A 20,858-nucleotide genomic window follows, 5' to 3' on the forward strand; every position below is an offset into this window, starting at 1 on the left:
AGAGTGTGGCTGCAAGGAGAATGGTGTGAGTAGTGGGCTCCGTAGAAGCTCTCACAGGGAGAGAGAAAAAGAGACTGTACAGTATAGTGTGGGGATGAGTACAGAAGATGCGTTGCAGGCAAGCAATTAAGTGGAGCTTAATGTGAAAGCAAGAAAAGAAGAAAGCCTTGTGAAGAATTGAGGAGAAGCTGTGTAATGGAAAGAGAGTTTTGAGTGGGTAGAGGAATGTGTTGAGAAAGGCCATGTTTGTAATTACTAATTTTGCAGATTTAATTCGAATGTAAGCTTGTTTCTTTTGTTGCAATCTGAATGTTTATTATGAGGCAGAGAGTCTCTGCAGAGGTTTTGTGTTTGGGTTTGTAATTTACAGGCAAGAGATTTGTCTTGCACCAATTGTCTATTTTATTCCAATTCTATTTGTGTTCTCTTTTGCTTGTGAAGATTACTCTTATGTTAGATTTGTACAAACTAATTTTCAACATGTATTTCGACACACCAATCTTAGGAGCATTTTAGTGCTCACTTAAAAAGAGATTTTAGTCCCTCAAGGCTGAAGGTTCCCACTAAGAGGTAAAAAATGGATTACCAAAACCTTTTAAATAATTCTTCCAAAAGAGCATATATACCATTTTTGGGTAATTGATAGCATCGTGTTTGTGCAAGTTGTTCAATATTACTCCTTAGATAAATATTGAATTTCATTTAGATTACAACAAGAAACTTATTTTCTAACCTTTCTAACCTAATCCTAACTAACTTATTCTAACTAAGGTATAAAATAAAATCAAAAGAAATAGAAGGTAGGAAAGAGGAAATATAGCCTTTCATTCAAAATAACCATTGTTAGTTTCCAAGTACTCTATGCAAACACATGAAATTACTTTTAGAATAGTCATCTTTGATACATCTTGAATACAAATAGAGTGCAAGCTTCAACATAATAAATTCTATATATTTGTAGAGAGGTACTTATATAAGCTAAAAATGATATCATTCATGAAGCAACATAATTTATACTAAACATTGGAAAAAAATGAGATAAATACATTCAAATTAATAATCTTTAGGGTTACAAAAATTCTAACTCTTGTATAATTTCAAATTTGGTTATATATAGTTTCCAAATTTAATTTATAATAATATTATGAAAAAATTACTAGTCACAAGTGATAAATTTTATTATCTAGTAGTAGAAGGTGAAAAGACTTTTAATTTCATTAAGAGACAATCTTCAATATTGATAATTTGTTTAAATTTGCTAGCCTCCTAACCTCTAAAGATCTTCTAATACAACCATGGTTTACTTTTGGAAGCCAAAAGATTAGAACTTTGCAAATTTTCCTAAATTTATTTTATTTTAAGCAAATAAGAATCCAAATTAATTGATCAATTAAAATCCATAGCTTATCTTCTTAGGATTTCCCTATTTTTTTTTATTATGGGTAAAATAGGTTTTGAAGGGACTCGAACCCCTTCACATAAAGTTGTTTACAAGATAACCAAGACTAGACAACAACGAGAACGAAAGACAAATGTTGCTAAAAAGATAGACAAAACTAACTCGCAACAAATCCAAATAACAAAGTTCTACCCTAAAGGAAAGACACAACAGACCCACAATGAATACCTAGCAAAAACCTGACAAACAAAAAAGATAAGAACTACTTTAACATATTTAGAGTACTAGCAACTTCTAGTTCTTGTTGGTACATGTTCTGATGAAGCTCAAGCAACTTCTGCAAATCCTTTTTTCTTGCTTCCACAAATTTCTTCTTGCCTCGAGTCCTAGCACTAGGACCTTGATAATTGCTACCCGCCATCTCCTCTACATTAGCCACATCCACATTTTGATCCTCTCTAATTTCCTTAATCTTGTCATGAAGAATATAGATGGCCTCAACACTATTTTGAATAATGCATTTGCTAACATTAACAATTCTCTCAAGATTCTGGTTTATCTATTGCATTTTACTCTCCATACCCTGCTTCCTCCTTTTAAAGTTATTCCCCATATCTTGAATTCTATCCTTGAACACACCCTTCAAGGAATTCACATCCTGCTTCACAACATCAAGGGTAGATTGAAAATCACCAATCACTCCAGACCCTATTTCATTTACACTATCCTTATTGGAAACAAACCTATTTTGGAAGAAATTTTTGGACTCTTCTATTGAGTCGATGGATGCTGGGGTTTTGACGGATGGTTCAGACTCTGTAATGGCGAATTCTTCGGATGCCACTAAGGATGGCTCGGTGGTAAAAAATGCTGGGATACAGGATGCCGCTGTCTCTTATGCTGAAAATGGTTTGCTATCTCTTACCCCGCCAATTGCTTCACCGTGTGCTGTCACTTCTTTTGCCCCATCTGCTAAAGGGGGTCCTTTATTTGCGATGGTTGTAGCTCCCTCTACTGTTGCTCCTTTTTCCAATCCGGATAGATTGGTGCTGGGCTCTTTGGATTGGTCTGCTGCAGCAACTAAAGTTGAAGAGGGTTGGATAACTGTAAAGGGGAAGCATTCAAAGACATCCAAACCTTCTTTTGATATGACTCTTTGTTCCCACAAGGCCAGTTGTAAATCTTGAGGGCCCTTGTAGTGGGCTATTTGGGTTGGTTTTTTTGACCCTGTCTTAGGATGGGTTGTCTGCTGTCTTTCGGGGCAGACTTTGTTTTTTGGTTGTGGCGCTCTCTTCTTGGTTGAGCAGTCAAGTTATATCCCTAGTTTGATATGTAAAGGGTTTTAGGTCCCTTCAAAACCTGTTTTTCACTTAATCAAAAACTTTTAGCCAATCAAAACTGACCCACCACACTTTCCTTTGCAAGACCCAACACATTATAAATATCCTCCTTGTTATCTTGGAGGTCTTCAAGAAAAAGACCCACATCACCTCCAACATTATTAGGAACTCTAGCATTATCAGGTAAACTATTGTGGCTCTTAGGCACATTCTCATTGAAAATCACATCTGCCTTCCGCTTACCTTTAGAAGACACAGTGGCTTTGTCAACCCATGTCATAATAAGTTTCTCCTTAACTTTAGAAAGCACAGTATCCTTGTGAACTCATGGTTTTTTCTTTTTATCATTCACCTTCGAAACAAACAAATTATTAACAGAGGCATCATCCCTGGTTTGGGACCCATTAGACTGTGAAATGTGTCCCCTTCTTTTATTGGTAGATTTTACATGCTTCCCCTTTTCATACTTTGAGAGGGACACAAAATATGCATCCTCATCCTCCTCATAATTATTTGACTCTTCAACATCGGTATCAGAATCAGAAGAAATCTCAACTTGAGTTTTGTGGCCACCAGTGGATTTTTTATTGGGAGAGGGAAGCACTTGAAAATGCTCCATGATCAACAATATCAAACCCTCATGTAAGATAAGAAACTTGGCACTTTGTGTTACTTTTAACACAAACTCCATGAAAGTAAGCAAAAAAGTGGAAAGGACACATAATGCTTATGGCAGAAATGATTAAGTAGGATAAAATGAATACCATAAGCAGTAGTAAAATGACCATCCAAAGTAAAATAATGCATCAAAACTTCAACAATTTTAGTCCACATACGTTTATTAATTGAATCCAATGTTATAGTAAATTATTTTTTATAATAATTGAATCCAATGTGCTATTCTAGGAAAAAAAATACTTAATTTAACCATCCCAAGGCCCTTCAAGGAAATTCATATGCAAAATATTATTGAAATATTTCTTTGTTTGACCTAATGTTACATTTAAGCCAATAAAAGTTAGGTACATGCTATGTACTCCTAGGTTATAAAATTGAACTTGAAATTGAACTAGGCATAATTTGATAAACAAATTAAGATTCAAAAGCTCCTCAAACTAAAAATGGTCTCCAAGCACTTTTACCCTCAAATGAGAAATCAAATGCAAAATAATAGTTAAATCGGGTCCAAAATAATCTAAAAAATGAATCAAATCAACTATATGAAAACTTAAAAAAAAAATCTAGATATGAAATGGTTGAAAATTTAGGTTTAAATAACCCTTGATTTGAGCTCCTTTTGACTAATCTAGCTTTAAATCTTATACTTGAGGATGTTGCGTTGCAACATCTCATAACGTACAAAGAAGATACCTATTAACCTTTGAAAGAAGATACCTATTAACCTTTGAGAATCTTTGAGTTTATGATAAAGTTTAGAAGTTAAAATCAAATGTCAACCTAGGATAAGTTGAGATATTTTGATTTTTGGGTTTGTTCTTCACATTCATTTAAATCAAGTTTCGAAGTTCTTAAGGGATGAGAATATTTAGAGGTTCCAAGTGTAAACATCTCACAACAAGATGATTACTTAGGCTAGACACATGAAACAATCTCACAGGGGAACTAATTAATAAGGGAACACTGAAAGAGAATTCAAAGGAAACTTGGATGCAAAAGAACAATTAAATTGGTATTTAAACTATATTGGGTATGTGAATGCAAATATAGAATTAAGTTTATATTTAAGGTCCATAAGTGCTTGTTCCTTCTTCATGTGATAGTTTTGTATTGGACACATCTATGCAATTTTGTATTGGTTATAATCTAAAATATTTGTACTTGTTTTGTATGCATGTCTAGATATTTGACATACTTATAGTTGAGACATGTATTATTTTATGATTAAACCCATTTGGTGCATTCACCTTCATTGTTTCATTTAAAAACATATGGTAGTTAAGTTATTTTATTGTTTTGCATCATTTCTTTGATAGATGAATGACTAAATCATATTCAAATATATATTGTTCAAATTATCTCTTTGATGTCATAATATTATTGAAATCAGATTTATATGCTGGCTGATTATATTATGTGCTTTCACTATTACTATGTTATTGGAAAAATACACATAATGAAGTGTACAAGTAAAATTGCAATGATGGTTAATTAGGGGAATAAACTTAGAGTTTTATGTGATTATGTTAACATGCCTTAATTACATAGAGTAAATTACATGGCTTGTGTGATATCATTTAAAATCATTATCCAAATTATTTACGATTCATGTTCCTTGTTTCTATAAAATCAGTAAATGTAATTATGTTTTCTATGAGTATGGAATATAATTCGATCATTAAGAAATGATTAAACACATTTAAAAATATAAAGAAATTGTTTGCATTTTAAATAGTGAATTTACATATGTTAAATAATTTTACTTGGTATTTTTTATTGCAACATACAAAGGATTATGGTTTTATATGGCTAGAAGAGTAATTGTAACTTGTTTAAAAGGAGAAGTGATATGTTAGAGGAATTTAGAAGGTCATATTTTGATATTTTGGAAAATATATGATCTTATTGTTAGAATAGATAATTAGTTGGTAAATGGGAAAAGGAAATAGAAGCTTTTGAACTTACACTTATTATATTTCTACATTACCATATGAAATTAAGAATAAAAAGGAGAGAAGCATATTTCTTAAAACTATAGCTTGCATTTGAAACAATTTGAAGGATTGGAGTATGAAAGAATTGTGAATTGTTTGGTTGAAAGTTTTCTTGATAAAAAAGGTAGGATATTTTTTGGTTGCATTTTAATTTGTAAATAGAGGTATTTCTCATTGATAGCATGTAATTTTTATGAAAATAAAGAATGCTTGTGTATGCTTGGTATATACAAATAGATTGTTTTTGTTTGTCTTTGGGGTCCAGTGAAGATGAGTTTTATATATATATATATATATATATATGGCATATATTTTTATGGAAAAAACATAAAATAACTCTCATAAAAATCACGTTTCTGGAAAAAATCTATAGCTTTAATTAGAACTAAGGGGTATAATTATAATGAAAAGCTTAAGGTTCATTAATGGTGGAACTTGGATATCATATACTTTTTGGAAATATTAAAATAATAATTTTTTGAATGTTTTCCTTTTGGGTTATTATTTTAGGACATCATACTTTTTTGTAATAGAAATATTCATTCCTTGGGATGTATGCTCATGTGAAAATAATAGTCTTCCTTCCTAGGGAAAACTTAGAAAACTATCCTTCCTAGATGCGTTGTAGGAATGGAAGGGTAGATAGGGCTAGGAGGATTGATTTATTATGAAATATCACAATAAATGTTTAGAAGATAATGTGTGACATTATAATAAGAAAATTATATTTAATTAATCAAGTATAATATTGACAAAAGGTGTATGGTATAACAATAATATACATTAGATTAATTGAATGCAATGTTTGAAAGAGGTTGTACCTGTTGGAAGTTTGTGGAGATTGTTGGAATACTGTTGCAAATATGTGCTTGAGTGATATTTGAGAGATGTGTTGTCATTGATGTCAACATATTTCTTTGTCTGAGACAATGATGTAGTGAAGCTCAGTGAGTTAGTTTGTTCAGTATGGTGAAGATCAGAGTTTGAGGATTAAAGGGTTTTTAGAGGGATGTTTATAGTTGATTTAGTTCAATTTTCTGAGGTCTGCATGAAGATTTGATTGAGTTATGGGTATATGTGTTGTGGCTATTTTTTCAGTTGTCGAGTGATGACAGTGTTCAGTATTTTGCTCTCCATTGTAATATCTTGATTTGTGGATTTGGTTGCATGTTTGGAACGTCGGTGGGTATCCTCAATTCTAATGGTTCGTGGTTTGGAGGTCCGCAAGTGATTTTCCAAGGTTGACAGTCATTGGCAGTTAGTGTTCCCGAAGTTCAGTATGATGATGCTGGTGATTCTAGTAATTTGTGTTGGTGTGGATGTTGCTAAGGTAATTCATGATGCTTGTGGATGTTTCTGGATCGTGTGCCTTCTGTGTTGGTGGTCCGCATTGATAGTTGAGCTCATAATTGATGTTTTTCTTTGGTATATTGGTGATCTTCATGTTCTTGGCCGACCAGATGCTTGTAGCGTGTTGCAAATGTTTGAGGTGTAGCATGTTCAAGGTGATTGATTTGGGTCTGTGCTATGTCTTGATCAACATTGCTTGGTCCACATATTTTATTGTGTTGAGTGTGATTATATTTGTGTAATTAGGTGGTGTGTTGAGCCGACCTTGTTGATCTTTCCAAGGTTGATGTCATGTATAAATAAATGCAGTAATCTTGTGTGAGGCATGGAAGAGTAGATGAGTATGTATGTGCGCTGAATGTATACATCTTTCAGAGCATAAAAGAAGTGTGAAGAAGGAAATGAAAGTTGTTATGTGCTTAACCATAACTGTAACCAGGCATTAAGGATGCTATTTCTCAGTTCATGATTTATGAAAGTAATCTATGATTGTTTGTAAGGTCCCTAGGTTGTAGCCCTTATTTATTTTGAGCAGTGAGCTCTAGGCAGTGTAGCTAAATTCATGTGCATTTCCCATTGTAATAGTTCTAACAGAGTATACCTATTTTGTGGGTTCATCCCCACCATGGTTTTTCCCTTAACTGGGTTTCCACATCAAAAATCTTGGTGTTATGTGTGTTTATGATGTGTTGCTAATTTATGCTTTCATGCTTAATTATCAAATCCGAGAATAAGTTTAAATTGTGCGAGTTCTTAAGACAACTGATTCACTCCTGTCCTCTCAGTTGTCTGCCCTATTTCATCAGTTGATATCAAAACTATTTCATCAATTGGTATTAGAGCAAGTTCCTTCGAAGAAGCTTGACAGCTTGAGGTGATCTGGCATGGCGACCTACAAGAAGGATAGTTCGAGATTTGATGGCACTAACTACTCTATTTGGAAGAAACGCATGGAATGTCACTTGAGATGCATTGGTGAATCTTACTGGACAATTACTAAAGACAACTATACCATTCCTCAAAATGGTCCTTCAACTCCAGATGAGATAAAGGAAGCTGAATACAATATCAGGGCTAAGGAAGCATTGTTGAGTGCTCTGACTGATTCAAAGATGACAAATGTTATGGAACTAAAGACTGCTCATGAGATCTAGAAGAAGTTGGAAACTTTGTATGAAGGTGGCAGTTATGTGAAGATTGCCAAGTTGCAGAGCCTTAAGGGTAAATATGAGATGTTGAAGATGAGCGAAGATGAGAGTATCACTTCCTTCATGCAGAAAGTGAGTGAACTTGTGTGCAATATCAGATGTGCTGGTGAAATGTTGGAAAAATCAAAGATTGTTGCTAAAGTGCTTAGATCCTTACCTGCATCCTACAAACACAAAGTTGCTACTATAGACATATAAAAATGACCATATTCCTAAATGAATATTTTATGTTCATTTCTCTATTTAATTAAATCCAATTTAATTAAATTACCCGCATTCCTCTATTTAATTAAGTAAATTACTCGATTAAATTCACTATATCCATTTAATGAATAAATCATTTTATTCAATTAAATTCCCCCTATCCACTTTTAATTAAATTCAAATTTAATTAAATAGTTATCCTAAAATTGAATAAATCTAATTTATTTAATTTCCCCAAATTACAACCAAATTGAATAAATCATTTAATTCAATTAAATCCTATTATCCCTCCATCCACTTGCAAAATCCTACATCTCCCACTTGCCTTCCTAAAACCCCTTCCTAAATTCTTCTAGACTCTTCTAATCGCTTCTAATTAGCCTAACCCATCTTCTAAACTTTGTCACATCCCTAAGCAAAGGGAGGTCACTTCTCAAAAACCTCAAAGTCTTTGATAACCATTAAAGGCTTCAAGTCTTCAACCACTTAATTCCCCAAAGTCTTCAATAACCATTAATGGTTAACTCAAACCCTCTTACATGGTTAAATTATTTCTTTTAACTCAACCTTCATCCAACCCAAGGGTCTCATCAGGACTTTAATGCTTTGACCATGATTATCTCTTAATCATTTGCACAAAGGTTTATCCTTGGATTAACTCTTAATCCAATGGGTAAGCCTAACTTAGACTTGACCCTTACCCTCTAGATAACCATAAGGTCTTCTTAGGCATTAATGCCTCCAACCCCTTCTCTCAACCCAACCCTATGTTGACACTTGTCACCATTTCATTGGTGCAAATTGCAAACATGGATCCCCAGCTTTCAAACTCAACCCTTGATCAACTCTTTCAATCCTGACCATCCATTGTCCTGTTTTCCCTATAAATAGAGCTCTCATTCCTCCATTATAGATCATCCTCAAAATTTGTAGTATCACACTTATGTTCAAATACATTCAAGCTTTCATTCCATATATGCTCATCATTTTAGCCTCTCTTTTAACTAGAAATTAGTCTAAATATGCATGTTTAGAATACTTTCTATTATCATTTAGCTCAATCATAGACTAAATATATCATGTTAGGATAGTATTCATACTAATCTTGTCATCTTATAGCTAGTTTATTGCATTCTAGAAACATGCATAGCTTAGGATGCATCTCATACTAAAATCCATCAAAGCATCCCTCGTTCTTGCATTTGCCATCCCTAAACCATTTTACTCAGTGATATGAGAGCAAAAACATTGGTTTGAGGGACATTGTAAGATAGAGAACCATGGGACCCACCTTGGGAAGCTGAGTTATACTTCATAGCTCCATAGCTTGCACTAAGAAGTCCTGTGTGTGTGTGAGCAAGGCTCCATAGAGCTTTCTTGCGCCCACCGTGGGGCCCTACTTCATATATCAAATCGGTTTTTAAAATTAACTCATTTTGCAGGTCCGCGGGAAACAGGAATCAGCGCATGGGAAACATTCCCTAGCGCATCCGGCTAACAGTCTAGCGCTTCTCGCTTACTGTTTAGCGCGTGGGGTCTATACTATAGCGCGTGAAGCCCATTCTTTAGCGCATAGCCTCCACTAATTTTTTTCTTGTAGGTCTCAGCGCGGAAGAAAAACAGAGTAGCGCATCTGAAAAGTAATTTGGCGCGTCGTGTTTGTTAGATAGCGCATCTAGTTAACAATATAGCGCTTGAAGTCCATCTTTTAGCGCATCAAATCAACACTTTTCCTGCAGGTCTCAACGTGGGAGAAAAACAGAGCAGCGCTTCCAACGCACAGAGTAGCGCATCCAGAAAACAGTGTAGCGCATTGAGACATAATTTTAGCGCATCTAGGTTATATTGTAGCGCGTGCAATCTTTTCTGTAGCGCATCACAGACAGAGAGCAAAAATTTAAAATTGTAACTGAAATAAAATTTAGACTTGTGGAAGTCCACCGAAATCCAGATTTTCTAACTAGTGGATTGAAATTTTGCAGGATTCTGACCATTTCTTGCAGGTGGAGCGAGAAATTTTCTTTTATCGATTTCTTTTGTTGACCACCACGATCGAAAATTTTGCTTTGTTGACCAATTCTTTTTCATAGACCAGATAATCATTGCTTTAAAAGGATAAAATAAACGCCATGTTTTCATGGAGCAACATCTTCATATAGATTTTAACAAATGATTGTCTTAAAGGCTAAAACGAACAACTTGATTGCCTTGTCTCGAAAGTGGAAGGAATATGCTCTCCCCTTAACTGGGTGATAAAAAATCCAGACCACTCTTAAAAGCTTTCTTTACTTCAAGCAATAAAACCTTTAGCAGGCCTGCCTTCCCGAGGAGTTGAAATCAACTTTTAAAGCCGTTTATGGCCGGTGTGAAGGGAACGACCTAAGTGGGGAACAACTTTGACGCCAAGAATTTCAACCCACTATAATCAAACGTGAATAGTGATGAAAGTCCTTTTCAACGGTTGTGCGTAGCGATTAGCCTTCCCCTAGTATCCTTGAGATACGTAAAGCCTTTGTTCTAAAGGTTGGGAAGCCTCCTGAGGGAGTTTATCACTGACGGCCGAACGGGAAGCTTGATTACGAACCGTAAAAATAGAAGTTTTGAACCGAGTCAGTAACCAGACATTTATAACATCATAGTGCAAGGGTGGGGAAAGATCCGTCCCCAAGATTACTCACCATATATCTCCCAAGATAACTACTCAACTGTGAAGCGATTTACTTTGGGTTAATTTCTGGCAAAAGGCAAAAAAAGGGCGCCCTCTAGGGGGTGACACGGCTGTTTGAGCTGACGGAGTATCGAGACTAGTGGGCTATGATGTTGTTTATGACCCTTGACTAAAGAGTCTTTCTGAAGTGTATTATTCGTATCGAAACCTGTTAAAACATTGGGGATTTGAACACATCCTCACAGAACATACACTTTTTGTTAGATTAGGCAAAATGGTTGTACTTTTTGTGCCGTGCTTGTATTTACTACTTCAGAAAATCATCCATCAAACTTGAAAAATTCAAGACAAAGAGTCAAAATTTACCAAAAATCAACCAAAGGAATAATCAGTGTAGTTTAGCGCATAAGAGCAACGTCTTAACGCTTAGGAACCTTTTGTTAGCGCATCCAACCATCAAATTAGCGCGTCGGTTCCAAACAGCAGCGTTTCATCTCAAGACAAAATAGTGTGCAAATATTTAGCGCATCAAAGAAACTGTCTAGCGCGTGGAAGCAACAACTTAGTGCGTGGGCACCAAACTTTAACGCATCAAGTCCAAAAGTTAGCGCGTGACAGGCCCAGTTTAGCGCATAGATTTTCCAAAACAAATAGAAAACAAATTTGACCATTCAAAACTTTAGCGCGTGTCTGGGGGCAGCCTAGCGCGTGTGGTTGTTATTTTAGCGCGTAGGGTAAATTTTGTAGCGCATATAGTCTCTGTTTTAGTGCGTGGTCCAAAACACAAAAACAGAGGGCAAAACAGTGAGGAATTTTCAAAATTTCAAAAACATTTTCCGAAGCCTTCTTCATCAAACATCATTTTTCATCAAACAAGAATAGCAAAAACAAACCGTTAAGACTATTTCTTGAGCTAATTTGTGTCAAAACAAATGTTGTATAATCCTAAACGAATCACACGATAAAACAAGTCTATCTTATCATAATTTGGAAACCTCATCAATTGTATCAACAGAATCCTTTACCATCTTACAGATTTAATCTCACAAAAACACTTGTTTAAAATTTTCAAGTTGTCAAATCAAGTCTCCATATCGGGAGTCTTTTATCCATATCATTTGACGCACTTTGTCATGAAGGGGCATCTAAACCTTCACTTTGATAAAGTAAGATTTGAAATTTTCAAACAAGATCGACCAAATCCAAACCAATCAAAGGAAACCATTGATTACTCATGCATGACTAATCCTCATATTTTGAGAAGAAAGAACCTTTATCGTAACATCACGTTGAAGAAACAACAACCTAGTTTTTCCAAATTCATCAAGAGAAACAAGTTCTTATACATCGATCGTCAACTATTCAAATCTCATCGGGTATTCCTACATCACATCAAACGTTATATCCAAAACAAATCCAACGAATTTGACAAAGAACCCTTGAAAACAAGAGCTTACTGTCAAAAGTCTGCTTTTAATCAAACCATAAACCGCAGCGAAAAAATCAATCCAACATTCTTGCCCGACGACTATATCACTTATAACACATCTCGACCAGAACCACTCACCCCTGAACAACATATCAACGAGGCTTTTGTCCCTTTCATCACTGAGAGTTTCTACTAAAATGCCTGTTACTCGCTCTCAAGGAAACAGACAAAGTGAGACACACGCTGAGTCTAGTATGAACCAAAGATTGTCAAATCCTTTTGAAGTTCCGCCCTTAGAAGAACCTGAAATTACTGAAGCACTTCTTCAGGAATGTCAGGAAAACCCTTCATTCCAAAAGCTTGTAGAAAAGCTCATGGAAAATGACAAAGAAAAATATTTGCTCATGCTTACAAGTAAATGCGTTAAACTTCCCGAAGATTTAGACTCAAACATCTTTAAAACTGGATCTTGACAATATGCATATCAAGAACAACAAAGAGAAGAAGAAACTCGTAACTTTGAACAACACATACCTGAACAACACATTCCCAAACAACGCATACCAGAAATGCGTATACCCAAACTAGAAACACCAGAGTAAAATATACCATTTACCACACCTTTTCAGCTGAGAACAAATACAAGGGAAAAACTTTTCCCTCGACAAGAAAGTATACCTTTAGCTGCCCTTCCTCAACAAATGAAAATGTTGCAAAGGCAAATACAGGATATGCAACAAGGGACAACATTGCTGTACTCTTTAAACGAAATCTGTCCTTATCCATTTGACAGAAGATTGAACATGGTACCTTTTCCTCCCAACTCAGACGTTCCCAAATTTGATAAATATGATGGGAAAAGTGATCCCCGAGATCATGTTTGAGAATTTTGCACAATGAGCCTTGAATTTGCTCATGATGACACCTATTTGATGAGGTTATTCCCCAGAAGCTTGGGAGGGCAAACCATGGAATGGTTATCCAAAATTACACCACCTGTTAGATCATTTGATGAATTGGTTAACAAATTCATAACCCAATATTCCTATAACATCCAACATGGCATAACCATGCTAGATGTTTGCAACACCAAACAAAAGAACAATGAAACATTCATGGTATTCCTTCAACGCTGGCGACGTATGGTCTCCAGATATCCTCGATATATTCCCGAAAAGGAGAAAATGGAAATCTTCATCGATAACTTGAATAGTGAAATGAGTTACAGACTAAAACTTCAATGCATACCATCTTTCGCTAAATTGATTGAAAATGGCATTCAAGTAGAGGAAGCATGTGTCAAAAAGGGAACACTCAAATTCTACAAGGAAGGAACCAACTCATCAAACTACAATAACCAGAACAACACCAACCTTGACAAATCTCGATTTTGGACTTGAAACAAAAATGAAGGCACCAATGAAACACATGATCCCAAATCTAAACAACCAGTGCTTGCATCATCTGGAAATCCTTAAAGCACGAAAAATCCTAAAAATGCTAATCCAAATGCTAACACATATGCACAAAACACCAATCAAGGACAAATCAACACAAACAACACCAATGATACTCAAAACAAAAACATGAATCCAGGGCCTAACAACAATTCACGCAACAACACAAACAATTTCCAAAAACGTATCTTCACACCATTGGGACAATCACTAGAATCAGCATTCAGAGAACTTTTGGCACACAAGATTCTTTTCTTGCCTCCAATTAGCAACTATGAACCCCAAATCAAACCACCTTGGTGGAATGATTCACACTATTGTGATTATCATCGTAACAAGGGTCATCAGACGAACGATTGCACGAGGTTAAAACACGTGGTGCAAGATATGATTGATTGAGGTGACTTAACAATAGATGGTCTCAAAACAAATGGTGATCATGGAGCCTTTAAAAATCCTCTTCCAAATTACAACAAAGATGGAGCTTCAACCTCAAACGATACACACGGAGCTTGTATCAACCATATCTACAACAACACCATCAATCACATATCAGCTGAAGATCATCAAGTAAATGTCATCACCATCCAGGATAAGCGTGATCACGAATCTGTCAATGTAACAACCCGAACTCAAAAATATGTCTTGAAAGGACATACTGCGCCTACAACTACCACACCAAAAATTCAATATGACTTGGTTAGCCAACTCCGTAAAACTCCAACACAGATATCTATACTAGAATTATTGAAACTATCACCAAAGCACAAAGACATATTAGAACAAGCGCTATTGGAAACCAATGTACCTCAAAATTTGGATACAAACAGATTTCAAGCCATGGTCGCCCATATGACTGGACCTCATAACCTCACCTTCTCAGAACATGACAATGCTTCCTTAATCCATCCACATAATACTCCTCTCCATATCGAAGTCATTGTTTGCAAACACCGAGTAAAAAGAGTCCTAATAGATGGAGGAGCCGGCCTTAATATATGTACTTTAAAGCTTATCCGTGCATTAGGCTTCTCAGAAGAATCTATTGATCCTTGCAAGAAGATTACCATAAAGGCATATGATGATGAGGAAAGGTCCTCTAAAGGAACTGTGATATTACCTATTCAAGTGGGACCAATACAAAAGGATACTATATGTCAGGTCTTGGACATAGACCTTACCTACAATATTTTATTAGGGCGACCCTGGATACATGAAATGCAAGCAATACCTTCTACATATCACCAGTGTGTTAAATTTCCTTATGATGGACAAGAAGTCTCCATAGCTGCTGATCACAATCCATTTCAACATTGCAACGCAATGGGGGCAGCCCAGGACAGTTTGGTTCCTCATAATAGAGAAAAGCAGCGATCTTCAACATCAGATCAACAAACAACAAAATCCAACTCCTTATGGGGAGACTTCAAACAGAAAATGCAAATCAAAGACCAAGGTATAGGAGAATACTCTTTGGAGCCCTTATATTTAGCCAAATTGCCAACATCACCTAGATCTCATGGATTGCCCACTACATCGACACATCTGGTCACTCAGCCCATCACCAAATTTGATGGTACCTTCATCCAATTGGGCACTCTGGCACATGAATCAGAAGACAAGGATATTCTTAGCTGGTTATACAAAGATGAGAAAGAAGATAATAGAGCAGCTACCTTGGATATTGTTCTACCTACACACCTATATGGAAAAGGATACTTAATCATGCAACAAATGGGATATGACGGTAAAGGACCCATTGGGAAACGCAAGGAAGGAGTCACTGAACCTATAAATCTTCCTTCACAACCCAATAGAAACAAAGTAGGATTGGGTTGTGAGCTCACTTTCCTACTAAAAGGGCCACCCCACCTAGCTATAAAACCTCAATGGAAAGTAAAGATGAAGTACAAAGAAGAATCCTGGTAGGAAGCACTCTTTGAATCAACAGAAACAATCCGCAAGGCACGGGAACGTCAAGATCAGAAGTTACATTAGGAAAAGCTTTTGAAACACAAAAGGGCCATATTTGCAGCAGTAGCTCATATTCAAACACCAATATCTCAAGAAACAATAAAATCATCTCCGGATACCATTATTCCTCCCCGAGGAAGCACAGTCTATGAACAAATACAGAAAATAGAAGACGGATCTGACACAGAATCAACAAAAACTATCAAAATGGCATCTATCATCAAAGATTTGTTTTCACCATACAACATACCAGTTTACAGCACTGATAGAATCTGGGATGATGCCTCGGAGACTGATTCCAATGAATATGAATGGGGTACTTGCTCCAATGCTACTACAGATATCCCTAATGATACTGATTCTATATCTCTTTCCCAAGAAGAACATAACGCAAGAGATAGACCTCTTGAATTTGGACCGCAGAATATCTTTGACGCCGGGGAAAGCAAACAAAAACATTATGAACAAGTCTATGTGGAAGATAATGCCATCGAAGACCTCGATGACATCCTGGACTTATTTAAAACCAAGAACACTCACGATGAAAACTCTATCCTCACACTCATAGTAGCCGAACTTGATCCACCTAACGATTCCTTACCGCTTGTCTTTCCTGACCTCATTGACTGGGATGAACCTGAAATCCATGATATACCAATTTTCCCAGATGATGAATCTATTATCCATTACCTATGTACCGTAAATCCAGAGACAAGCTCTACCACTGAACAAAGTAATGATGTCTACAAATTAGGGAGTGCCAAGTCTCTCAGTCACAAAAATGAACAAAATAAAGAATCTGATGCTGAAAACCAGTCAATGGTAGCTCTAGATCACAAAAAAGTAAAAATAAAGGACGCATCTGAGGGTGAAAACCTTTTTAAGGCACCTAACAATGGGAGACTTGACACTCTTCCTGAGCACTTTCATGAGCGCTCACCCATATTGATTGAGCCCACTCAATCAATCAACATTGGCACCATGAAAACAATCAGAAACCTACACCTTGCAAAATCTCTGACAGAGGAAGAAAGATCAGCATTCATCATCTTCTTTAAAGAGAGGCAAATTAACTTTGCTTGGTCATATGCTGATATGCCTAGAGTGGATCCACACTTAATCATGCATCACTTGTCCATCTCTTCAGGAGTTAAACCAGTCAAGCAAAAACTATGAAAGATGAATCCACAGGTGGCACTCATGGTCAAAACTAAACTAAAGAAATTATTAGACGTCGGATTCATCCGACTCATTGACTATGCAGAATAGATTTCCAACATCGTTCCAGTATCAAAACCAGATGGTAGTATCAGAATATGCACTGACTTCAGAGACGTCAACAAAGCTTGTCCAAAAGACGACTTTCCTCTGCCTAGTATCGACATAATTGTAGATCTCACAACAGGCCATGCAATGCTTTCACTAATGGATAGTTTCTCAGGATATAATCAAATCAAAATAGCCCCAGAAGATCAAGATAAAACCGCGTTCACCTGTCCTTGGGGAACATACTGTTGGAATGTTATGCCTTTTGGCTTAAAGAATGCAGGGGCCACTTATCAAAGAGAAACGACCACAATATTCCATGACATGATGCATACATTTATGGAAGACTATGTGGATGATTTACTAGCTAAATCCTTCACCAGAGCAGAACATCTTGACATCCTAACAAAGATCTTTGATCGATTGGAGAAATTCCAAGTCAGGCTCAACCCTAAGAAGTGTGTCTTCGGGGTTACATCAAGCAAGTTACTAGGCTACATTGTCTTAGCTAAAGGTATTGAAGTAGATCCAGCAAAGGTACAAGCCATTATGGACATGCCACCACCAAAGAATATCAGTCAACTCAGATCTCTACAAGGACGGCTTCAATCAATCAGGTGATTCATCGCTCAGCTAGTAGATAAAAGTCTACCATTTAACCATTTACTACACAAAAATGTACCATTCAAATGGGAGACCAAGTGTGCAAAATCTTTTTACCAAATCAAACAGTACCTGATGAATCCACCAGTTCTAGTACCACCAGTCGCAGGAAAGCCTCTTATCCTATATATCTCAACAACAGATATATCACTGGGGGCACTATTGGCACAAGAAGATCAACAAGGGAAGGAACGTGCCATATATTATATCAGTAGGGCATTGAATGGCTATGAACTCAACTATACATTCATTGAAAAAGCTTGCCTAACAGTGGTCTTCGCATCTCAGAAGTTTCGACATTATATGCTAGCACACACCATTAAGCTAGTCGCAAAAATTGATCCTCTCAAATATCTACTCAGCAAGGCAGCTCTTATAGGCCGATTGGCTAAATGGGTCATGATTCTCAGTGAATTTGACATTCAATACACAGAAAGATGAGCAATCAAATGACAAGCAATTGCAGATCAGCTGGCTGAAGCACCACTACCAGGAAAACACACCATGAAGATTGAATTTCCAGACAGGGACGTTCTTGCTCTTTCTACTAAACAATGGACCCTATATTTTGATGGATCCTATACACAACATGGTTCAGGTGCTGGCATTCTGTTCATCACTCCTGAAGGACACACTATACCAAGATCATATAGGCTTATGTTTCCATGCACAAATAATGTGGCTGAATGTGAGGCATTGGTTATAGGCATCAAAATGGCCGTAGAATGGAAAATCATAGAGTTAAAGGTCTATGGAGACTCACAACTAGTCGTCCACCAAATCAACAACAACTATTAGACAAAGGATGACAAGATACTACCCTACAAGCGAATGGTGGACGACTTCAAACAGTATTTTGTACACATCACCTTCAAGCAAATACCAAGGTTAAACAACAAAGCAGCCGATGCAATGGCTACTATTGCTTCATTGCTACAAATTCTAGAGCAATAGAGTCGTTACGAGTTCCTGGTAGAGCAACTATTCTCCCCCGCCTATGACCACTCTGAGTCTCAGGTTATCTATGCCTTGACTGGTTCAGATTCTCCATTATATGGACCAATATACGACTACCTCAAGCACAATATCTTACCAATTGACCAATCACGTAACCAAAAATGTAACTTTATCCGACAAGCTGCCTGTTACACCCTTACCGCTGATACTTTGTATCATCGAGGTCTAGATGGTACTCTTTTTCATTGCCTTGATCGTAATGATTCCGATTCTTCTTTACACGAGCTTCACGAAGGTATTTGTGGCACACATTCAAGTGGCACTACTCTTGCTAAAAAGCTTCTAAGGATGGGATATTACTGGCCTACAATGGAGAAAGACTCATATCACTTCGCTAAGAAATGTCCTAAATGCCAGATCCATGGTAATCTGATACATGCACCAGCACAGGACCTACAACCATTTACAACATCCTGGCCCTTTTGTCAGTGGGGACTAGACTTAGTAGGCAAAATTCATCCTTCATCTTCAAATGGACACAAGTTCATTATAATAGCAACAGAGTACTTTACCAAATGGATAGAAGCAGTTCCCATGACCACAGTGACTGGGAAACAAGTTGCCTCTTTTATCCTCAATTATCTGATCTGCAGATATGGTATTCCAAGTTCAATCATCACAGATAATGGACGACCTTTAAAAAATCAAGATGTCCAAGAACTATGTGAAAAATTCAAAATCCAACATAGGTTCTCTACACCATACTACCCATAGGGAAATGGTCAAGCGGAAGCGTCTAACAAGAAAATACTGAAAATCCTCAAGAAAACAGTAAATGATGCAGGCAAAGATTGGCACGTATAACTCAATCCAACACTTTGGGCATACAGAACCAACATCCGCACACCTACAGGAGCAACACCATACTCATTGGTATATGGATCAAAAGCCATTTTACCCCTGGAAGTAGAAATCCCATCTCTTAGAGTCTCTTTGAAAGGCTTAATCCCAGATGAAGAGTATCGAGTTAACCGACTGCAAGAGCTTGAACTATTAGATGAAAGATGTCAACATGCTTATACTCATCTCAAAGCATATCAACAACGCATGTGCAGGAGCTACAATCACAAAGTCATTCCCCGCAACTTCAAGGTTGGTGACCTAGTCCTCAAAGAAAATCCAAGAAATCAGCAAGATCGAGAAAAGAAAGGGAAATTTGAACCTAACTGGTTGGGTCCCTATGTTATCATATTAGTCTATGGATCAGGTGCCTATTAGCTCACAAATTCAGAAGGAGATGTGCTCGACGAGCCAACTAACAACATCCATCTAAAGAGGTACTACACTTAAGTAACCTAGTGCACGAAAAAAGCCAAAATAAGCAAAAAAATAAAAAAATCCAGAAAAAGCAAAAACATAAAGTACAATAAAAACAAATGGTGAAAACCTGGTAAACAGGCACTCTTGTGAAAGAATGGCTCCTCTATCTATATCCCTACCATTTTATCCGTAAAAACACTATCGGCCATCACCCGATACTTAGCACATATCCATTCAGGACATACTTAGCGTAGTCACTATCCTGGTTTATCCATATATATACTCTTACCACAAATACACCATGGCTTGGAAATCACTGTACATATTCACATCAAGAGGCACACTCAGCTAGGGGCATTTAAATTGTCTCAATATTGCAAACATTCAAGACATCAAGGCTACTTGCAAAACTCAAAAACATGACATCCAACAACCAAAACTACGCTTCATCGCAAAACCAAACAAAACAATTCACAAAAATACCAAGGAAGGATGATTTTCTGAAGTATTAAATGTTGCATTATCGCATAAAAATCTTAACTAGTTTTGCATTTTGAACTTTTTGAATTATTGGATTCTCTTCCTTTTCTCACTAAAAAGCTTCAAAGCTAGAGATCATGAGGAGCTTCCAATATTTTCTTAGTCTTCTGTCTAGGAGGCGATCACTTGTATTGTGTGAATACTGGCCTCGAGACGTGATGCATCGAATATCACTGAAGACCTGATTCCACTTCATGCATACAAATGATTCAATCTTGTCTGTTTACGCAATACACACTCAGGTCGCCCTGGTTCAATTATACCTTGACGCTTGTGCTATCTTGCAAAATCAAACATCATGTAAATTTTTCTCAGGTCATTATGGTTCAATTATACCATTATGCTTGTATAAATTTTCAACATATCCTAAACAAATCAATGCTCAATGATGATATCTACAAAGAAAGCAAA

Source organism: Cryptomeria japonica, chromosome 4 (genome assembly GCF_030272615.1).
Source record: "Cryptomeria japonica chromosome 4, Sugi_1.0, whole genome shotgun sequence".
Lineage (NCBI taxonomy): Eukaryota > Viridiplantae > Streptophyta > Pinopsida > Cupressales > Cupressaceae > Cryptomeria > Cryptomeria japonica.